General features: G+C 53.2%; 1 protein-coding gene across 10 annotated transcripts in view; it reads left to right on the top strand.

The window, feature by feature from the left end:
* Window positions 1-3,084: 3,084 nt before the first annotated feature.
* Window positions 3,085-8,866, top strand: part of Ctbp2 (C-terminal binding protein 2) — a 140,267-nt gene continuing 134,485 nt past the window's right edge. For 2 of the 10 annotated variants that reach the window (XM_039092175.2, XM_039092153.2), the window contains exon 1: window positions 4,098-4,392. The gene's annotated coding sequence lies outside the window, so the exon portion shown is untranslated. Of the gene's footprint in view, window positions 3,254-3,731; window positions 3,875-4,097; window positions 4,393-4,700; window positions 4,943-8,866 lie in introns of those variants that run through there. The other 8 variants (XM_063275168.1, XM_063275150.1, XM_039092148.2 and 5 more) reach the window with 8 other exon arrangements.

The raw sequence follows: 8,866 nt of genomic DNA, 5'->3' as shown, positions 1-8,866 counted from the left end.
AATCATTTGCTCTTCTGTGTCACATTTGCTTCATTAACCTTCCCCCCCCATGTTCATCTATATTATGACAATTCAACAGTTCATCTCTTTCCAGTGGTGTGCATGCACATATGTGTATAGCTGTGTAGACCCATGCTACTGCATAGGCCAGAAGAGGACATGGGTGTCCTGCTGTGTCACTTTCTGCTCGAGACAGGGTCTTTTACTGAACTGGGGGCATTTTTCACCTAGACTGGATGGCTGTCAAGCCCTAGTGACTGTCTTGTCTCTTCTCTGATTATGTCCCATTCCAATGTTGGGGCTACTGACCCAGGCAGCCGTGCCTTTTTACCCGAGTGCTTTGGATCTGAACTCAGGTCCCCGTGTTTGTGCAACAGGTGTTCTTGTCCACTGAGCAATCGCCTTAGACCTTCATTTCCTGGTTTGTTTTGTGACCGGTTCTCACTAAGGATCCCTGACTGGCCTGGAACTCACTAAGTAGACTAGGGTGGCCTTGAACTGAGTTCCACCTGCCTCAGTCCACCAAGTGCTGGGAGTAAAGGTGTGCACCACCACACCTGGTTCTCCGTTCCTCTCCAAAGGCTGAATAATAGTCCATCTGTATTTCATTTGTCACTCAGAGACAGTGGGCTGGTTTGACCAATCTATTGTTAGATATAGTGTTGCTACGAACATGGGTATACTTATATCCATTTACGCCTCTAGTCCCAGTTCTTTTGGGCATATAGTCAGAAATGAAATTGCGGGTCATATGGCAAGTCCATGTTTAACTTTCAGAGGAGCTGCCAGGCCATTTTCCACTGTGGTGGCACCATTTATATTCCCATCAGCCCTTCACAAAGGCTCCCATTTCTCCACATCATTTTCCTTATTGATGATGACAGCCATCTCAGTGGACAAGAAGTGGTATCTTACTGTGGTTCTCATTTCTATTTCCCTACTGACTGGGGCGAACATTGTGTAAGTGTGCTTCTTGGCCATTCGCACATCATCCTTACAGAAGCATCTACTGAAGTCTGGTTATATTTTTTGAATTGTAATGATTTTTATTTCAGTGTGTGTGTGTGAGTGTTTGTGTGTGTGTGTGTGTGTGTGTGTGTATGTCTGCGCACGCACAGTAGGGGGAATGGCACTTGAGGATCAGAAGAGGGCATCAGATCCTTTAGAGCTGGAGTTACAGGTAGTTGTGGTTACTGGGAACTGGAATCGGAGCCTCTGGAAGAGCCACCGATGCTATTAACTGCTTAGCCATCTTTCCAGCCCTGGGGGTCTATTTCTGGTTTTGTTTATATTTGACATCTTTTGAGAAATGGGTAGAGTCTGAACCAATTCACGTGTTGATGGTAGCTAGTTTCTTAAACATATTAGCGTACTCGTTTTTATCTTGTGTGCTTGGCAGGCATTGCATGTATGGAGCTGAGAGGACAACCTGAGGAAGCCAGTTTGCTTTTTCTGGGTTGTAGGGCTTGGGGCCAAGTGCTTTACCCACTGAGCCATCTTGCTGGTCCCAAAGTATGAGCAGTTGCCAGATTTCCCTGTCTCCAGAAGCAAGGGATGAACCAACGACTTCATATATGCCCGTCAAGTGTTCTACCCACTGTGCCACACCCCCCTCCCCAGCCTGGGTTCCATATTTTAAAATGCAAGTGGTCAGGCTGAAGTTTGAAATAATTTTTAGTTCTGAGTTCATAAGAAAGAGGGTAGTATTTTATTGTTGTGTGATATGTGGTACTCATGCAGGGGTCTGAGACAACTTAGTCTACTCTTTCCTTCCGTCTTCACCCAGCCTTTAAGGACTGAACTCAGATCCTCTGGCTTGATAGCAGCTTTGTAGGCTGAGGCATCCTGCAGGGCCCACGGAAGCATTTTTCTAAAGTGGAATTCAAAATCAGACCACAGGAAAGCTGAAGAAGCAATAGGAAAAGCCAGCTGACTGTGGTTTCTTGGTGAGAATAGGGGACCACGAAGGGTAAAGATCTGAGAAACAAAAGAGCAGGAACTACCATAGGTAGGACCAGAAAGCAGGCATTGGTGACACAGAAGCCCTGGTATGGACAAGGTCAATTTGCCAGCAAGTCCTGGGCCTCATGGACCTGGAGCGAAGCTGTTGGGAAGAAGTGAACTCTTAAGAGGAATCTGTGAGCACACAGCCCTGGAAGATGGAGACCACTGGGTCAGAGGCGGGTGTATACCTTTCACAGAACATCAAGACCAGCCCCTGGACTATTGGGGCCACGGGAATATCATGAAAGGTTGGTCTGAGAGGGACCATACCCGTTTTACCTTTCAGAAAAGATTTTCAATCTAGTTTAAAACCCAGTTTGGCTACATAACATAGAAACCCCACATTGCTAGTCTCACGCCCGGCATCTGGGTGTTCAGTTTAAGTAAGACAAACAGGCCGTGATAAAGCCCGAGAAAGGCAGGGCTCTGAAGAACGCTCAGCGATGGGTTTAGGGGCTCGGAGGCCTCTGCTATAAATTTCTCCGGTCGCGAGGAGGCCACCCACACCACTTTACGTGGCTCTCTGAATGGCGGTCCCTGTGGTCTTCAAAGTTGTGACCCTGGACACCCCCTCTCGATCATACAACCTAACATCTCAATCCAGTCGCTAGCACCCCAAACGATTTTTAAAACAACTGCATACAAGGGCTCTGTTTAGCGCCACAGGGGTCCTTAGAAGACGCGCGCTTAAAGTCTGGTAAGCCTGGGGGGCCCTGAGCGCAGGGAGCCGGCTCCCTTCCGGGGACAGCGCTTAGATGTTGCGGGTCATGGCCAAGGAATCCAGCCCAGATGCTGGCTAGTCTCGCGCGGCCGCTGTGTCCCCTGGTCGTTGAGAGTCCAGATTTCAATCGCAATGCACCGAGACACTTGTGGACTCGTGATCGAGAAATGGCACTGCACACGCGACCCCTGGGCCCGCAAGGTCTCAGAGAGGCTGGTGACCTGACCAAGGCAAGGCTTTCAAAATAGCCCCAGCGACATTCAGACAACAGAAAGACATTTCTAAATGTGTAAAAACATTTGGCTTCTCGTAGCGAACACATCGTGGCAAGTTCCAGCACACAGACCAGTCTCCGCGCGCACCCGCAGCCAGCGCTACCTCCCTGGCAGGGTCTCCCGGATCTGGGATCTGGGAGCGCAAGTGCCCCCTGTGGCCGGCCCGCGCCTGACCTCACGAGCCTGGGACGGCACCCGTGGCCTGCGCGGGGCCCAGGAGGAAGTTGGAGCCTCGGGGCCGAGTAGAGTGCAGGTCGGCTGAGCGGGCGTGGTGGGGGCCTTATCGAGCCGGGGCCACCCGGGGGACGGTGCCGAGGCCCGCCAGAGCTCGCGTCTCCCCACGTGGCGGGCCCCACGTGGAAGGGGAGGAGGAAGAAGGAGGGCGAAGTCACCCCACCGGCTGCGGGACCCCTGCGCGTCCCCAGAGTCTCAGTGGAGGCGCGGGGCTGGGCCGGGGAGTGTCTGCCTTGCCCGGCCCCCTCGGCTGCCCGCAGCGCCAGTATGCACTTTCGTGTAGCTGCTAATCCCCGGAGAGAGCCGATTTGTAGTGAGAAGTATCTGTAGGGGCGAGACCGGACCATGTGGGGTTGTGTCATTGGTTTGCAAAGAGAGACCCCGCCTTTGAAAAAAAAAAAAAAAAAAAACGAGCGAGCGAGGGGACCCTCACCTCGCCTCCCGCCTCGCTCCTGCGCAGCCGGAGGGCACCGGAGCAGCGGCCCGCGCCGCTTCCGTCCTTTCCTTTCCTTTTCTCTGCGCTTTCCTCCTCCTTCCCGGGAGGAGAAAACAAATAAAGAAGAGCAAATAGCCCGGAGGCGCTCGGCTTCCAGGACCTTCCCTCCCCGGATCCAAGTTGCAGCCAGCATCCTCTGGGGGGGTGAGAGAGGCGCGGGCCAGGGACCCCCAACGCAGCCCCCGCCAGGCCGCGGGGCTGGCAAGAAGGCGCGCGGCCCGGACGAGGGGGGGACTGGATCGGGAGCCGGTGGGCGGGGGAAGGGGGTGGGGTGGGTGGGGAAGTAGGAAGAGGCTCGGCGGCGACGGGAGGAGGAGGAAGGGAAGGGAAGGAAGGGAGGGAAGGGAAGGCAAAGGAAGGGAGGGGAGGGCGGGAGGGGGTGGGGCGCGGAGCTGGAGAGATTAAGTTTTTGTGTGTGTGTCTCTGTGTGCGTGTGTCATTTTAAGGTGGCTCGGGAGCGGCCCAGAGGAGCCAGCTGCGGACGGAGGAACGAGAGACCGAGCTGGGAGCCATGCCGCGCTGAGAGGGGGGGCCGCACCGCCAGCGCCACCACCACCACCGCCACCGCCGCCGGGTGGGGTGGGAGGGGCGGGAGCCACCGCTACCGCCGCCGCCTCCCGGGTGGGCGCCCTTCTCCTCGGACGCCAACGACCCAGGACGAGGTAAGGGCGGGGGTACCCGGGGAGGGCTGGGGCTGTCGCCGCCCCCGCCTCACCTGCGGCCGCTGGCTGGGGCACCGTGCCCGCGCCTCACTGCGCCACTCCGGGAGAAGGAGGAGGGCGAAGGACACCGGGCCGGCATCCGAGGACATCTTTGGTCAGCGCCCCCAGCCCTGTGTCCATACACTACGCCCGGGAGTGGACCCCCGCCTGGGGGTTCTGGTCCTCTGCCCCTCGCCACCGATTGCGCTTGCTGGCCGCCCTTTGCTCCAGGATTTTTGTTGTTGTGATGAGAGTTGATGAATGCGAAGTAGGCGGTCACCTTCCTTCCCATCAGGATTGGAAAAAAAAGGAAAGAAAAACCCGGCGCGCAGCGGCGTCCGGAGGGCAGCGGCGGCGGCGTCTGACGACGGTTTCCTAGGCGCCCCGGGCTTGCTCCTGGAGCCCGGTGGGTGCGCGCGCGGGGGCCGCTGGCGATCTCAGACGAGCGCGCTGCGCGCCGCGGGGACAATACGGCCGGATCCCTGGGGACCAAGAGTCCGAGCATGACGGGGTGCGGCAGGCCTTGCGCCTGGAAGGCGAGCGGGCAGGGGGGAGTAGAGACCGGGGTCGGCGGGGACAAGTCGGGGCGCGCGTGGCTCGGGGCCCCTGGGGGCGCGGCCCCTGTTGGTCCGGGATCCCGCGCGGTTCCCCGAGAGTGTAAGTGAGAGGCCGGGAAAGACGCGAAGCGAATCCCTTTTGTTTTGCCGGCCCGGCATTGTTGGCTCCTTGGGGCAGCCGGGGCCACATCTGCCGCTGCCGCCGCCAGTGGCGCGCGGGGCTCGGCCCGCCAAAGTCGCGGCGGGGCGGGGGGCCGGGGCGGGCTGCAAGGGCGGGGGCGGGCGGCGCGGGCATTTCCTCTGCCCAGCCGCGCTCCCGCGGGCACCACTTCCTCCTCGCCCTCCGCCCGCTGTCCTCGGCGCCCTCGCTGGGACCGCACTTTTCGGGTGGGGCGAAGCAAAAAAGAAAGTTTCGTAAAAGGGGCTGGCTGGGAGCGCCTTGGGCACCCGGGACATAGCGTGGCGCGGGGACCGTCCTGCCGCCGCAGTCGCCTCCTTGCGCTTGGGGTGTTCCGCGGAGCCGGATCGACCGGCGGGAAGAGCCTTTCTTCTCCAGCTCGCGCCCTTCCCAGTGCCTTGGGCGACTGAGGCTGGGCAGCGCGGGAGTGCCGGCGCGCCCAGGCCTTGCTTTTGCGGGAGGCCCCGCGGCTTGGCTGGTCGCCTGCAGCCCACGCTGCACCCAGGGGCTCGGAGGCCGCGGGCCCGAGAGCTCGGCGCGGTCACCGCGGGCAAACCCTCGCGCGCACACACTCCCTCCGGTGGCTTGCTTAACGCTGGCGACTATAGTCGCCGACACGAGAGTGCGTGTGCGCGCGTGTGTGTGGTACCCCCGCCCAGCCCCCAGCCCCTACTTTTCTCAGATGCTACCTAAGCAGCGGTTGGCTTTAGGGGACCCTCAGGTTTGGGATTTTGTAGGGGACCGGAGGGAATATCTTATGAAATCTCTGCGTGCTTGGAGGCTGCTGGCAATGGCCTACGTCGCCACGCCAGGCTCCCAACCTCGGGCAAATAGACCTTCCTGGATATTTGACCTGTTTCCTTTAAAAACTAGGGAACTTTTGAGAGTACTTAGATGTGAGTGGTAATAGAACTCTATGTATTCGAAAATTGAAATCCAAAGGCCTTTGCAATTCTTTGGGACATGTATATTTTTATCTGAGGTGGGTGGTGTTTGAGGGAACATTGTATTGGAGTAGAGGGATTACAAAAGTAGTTCTGCTTTCTAACTTTGACGGGATGCATCAACGATAGGACCTCTTTTCGAAGGAGATACAGCCTCTTCTCCTCGTGCTGGGTTCAAAGACAGTTTTAAAATTGCCTCGCATTCGGCTCCCGGGACTGCTGTTTGCCTCTAGGTAGTCTCAAAGAACTAGTTTCCCTCTACTTCGGAGAATTCTGGTTTGAAACATTTTTTAAAAAAATATATCTTTTACATCTTTAGTAATGGGACTTTTAAAGGATCTTGTTTTTATAATTACTTAATCTCAAAGAGTATTTCTTAACAGCAATTACAAAGTAATATTTTAAATGCTAATTCCAACATTTTCAGCCCCAGCAACTTTAATGTGAAAACAAGGTTTCCTTTTTAGTTTTCTAAAAAGCAACTGTATCTTAAAGTTGGAACATTGAATATCCTTTTGTCTGGCTCTGACACACTCCTGGAAAAACCCCCAGTGCCCTTTTTATAGCCCCCCAAAGAAAAGTTAATGAGCTGGTAGGTTTCAAGCAAGAAGCAGGTCCTCCCTCTTGCAAAATATGCTTATAGTCACCATTGAAGTTGAATGTTAGCCGTGAATGTACTTGCCTTTAATGAAACCAGTTTAATCGTTCACACTTGATCAAGTATAACATGACCAAACAAAGGAAATAAGCCAGCATATTTCTGTAGTGCATTGAGGGGTTTAGTGTAAGTGTTGATGGTGGGCCGCCCCTCCCCCCACCCCGCCCCAGTTCAAGGGAGAGAGGGTTGAAAGCTAGGGGGATTTATGACACTGATTGGTTTTTCTGTGCCCCAGGGGTAGGGGACACGAGTACGTCTCTGTGGAAAGCAGCTATTAGAGGGAATTAAAAGATTTCAGGTTTGCAGTGAGTTCCGAACCTGACAAGGTGCGTTTTGGTTTCTTGTCTGGGGAGAGAACTTAAGCTGAAGGAGTATAATGCCCACACCCCCCCCCCGCCCCTCCCCATGTGGTAATGGCACGTTAATAAGTGAGAGTGGAGGGCGGTGTGGTGTGTCCTGCTGAGGGGAGCTCCCTGCCACGTGAGTTATTTACGGTTTCACTTGGGAGCTTTGAAACTGGCCCTTGAATGGGTGTTCTTGTGGGGGAGGGGCAGGGTGAATTACCTTTTCTTAGCTGTGATTAGAAAAAAAAATCCCTTTGTCCCTCAAATGCATTTCCTTGCTAAGCTTGAGTTGCAATTTATGTGTGGGATTTAGTCGTCAATTTAAGTGAAGAAATGTCTGTAAAATTTAAGAGTGTCACTTCAGAGTTAAGAAAGTTAAAAAAAAAAGTGTATCCACCGAAAACCAAACACTGCCACTGTAAAACCGGTGACATACTTTGTGAAATATTTTGGCCTTTTCAGACTCAGGCACACCTGTCCCTGTCCCTGCTGAGTCGTTTTGCTTTCCCTGGCATTGTTAATCTAGCCCTTGTACACAAGATGAAACAGTAAAACTTACTAGTGGAGTAATTATTAACTACTCCATTTGTTACCCTTTCAGGGAATAATCAATAACCTCACACTTGACTTGAAAAACTCCAAACAGAAATTGTCCTTCTGTAAGTCTAGAAAGTGTTTTAAAGAAAAATTGAATTAGAGAAACAAACAAGTAGCAACAACAAACTAAACTGTGAAAACACACAGTTTTGGGTGTGTACCTTGTGTGTGTGTGTGTGTGTGTGTGTGTGTGTGTACAGTTTTGGGTGTGTACTTTTTTTTTGGTGTGTACAGTTTTGGGTGTGCCTTTTTTTTTTTTTTTTTTTTTTTGGTGTGCTGAGAAAGCAGTCAAATCAGAGGTATACTGAACCAGCAGGAAAGTGAGCATATTTTGTTTGAATTTCTCTTCCTTTCCTTTTTTTGGGGGTGGGGTGGGGTGGGGGTGTTGGTTTGACCATGTCTTACTACATAACCTTGACTGTCCTGGAAGTCACTGTATAGATCATGCTGACCTAGAACTCTGTAGACCATGCTGGTCTAGAACTCAGGGATCCTCCTGCTTCTGCCTCCCACATAAAGCCTTGTGCCACCACACCTGGCCTTACTTCCTCTTCCTCCTATGAAAAATGGAAAAGGGCTTTCAAAAGGATACCTTAAGGGAGAGCTACTGCTGTGTTATAGCAGGGCTATGTTCCCCAACTACACACCCTGGTGTCGTGTCACCATGTTTGAAGACCCTTCTGCACTCCGTGCTCTGTTAAGCGGAAAGGACATGTAAAGAGTTTACAGCATCAGTGGAATGGTGGCCCCAGTTCTCTTTTTTTTCCTACTGTCACTTCAGTATAGAGGGGCTGTCATCATAATGCATGTGGGTTCAGTGTGGGTCCCTCTGTTAATAATCTTTCTATCAGCAGAAAGCAGTGGGCCACACAGAAACATAAGTACTCACATAGCACATGGTTGGGAAGGGACTAATTTACCCCTCGTATTGGGTGTGAACAACTCAGCTACTACTTCTGTGTCCAGGTAATAACAGCTCCTTTACAGAGGGTGAAACACAGTTCTGTAGTCTTAAAAAAACAGTACAGCGTGATCCTCCATAAAGAAATGACACCTTTTGGTGAGATCTTGGGTGTCTTACTAACAATCTTTCTGTGGACTGATAGCTCAGGAACGAATGCTTATGAGGCTTGTGTATGCTGAGAGGTTTGGGGGTA

Source organism: Rattus norvegicus, chromosome 1, assembly GCF_036323735.1.
Source record: "Rattus norvegicus strain BN/NHsdMcwi chromosome 1, GRCr8, whole genome shotgun sequence".
Lineage (NCBI taxonomy): Eukaryota > Metazoa > Chordata > Mammalia > Rodentia > Muridae > Rattus > Rattus norvegicus.
Note: the sequence above shows the minus strand (reverse complement) of the source record. Positions and strands in the feature narration are given on the sequence as shown.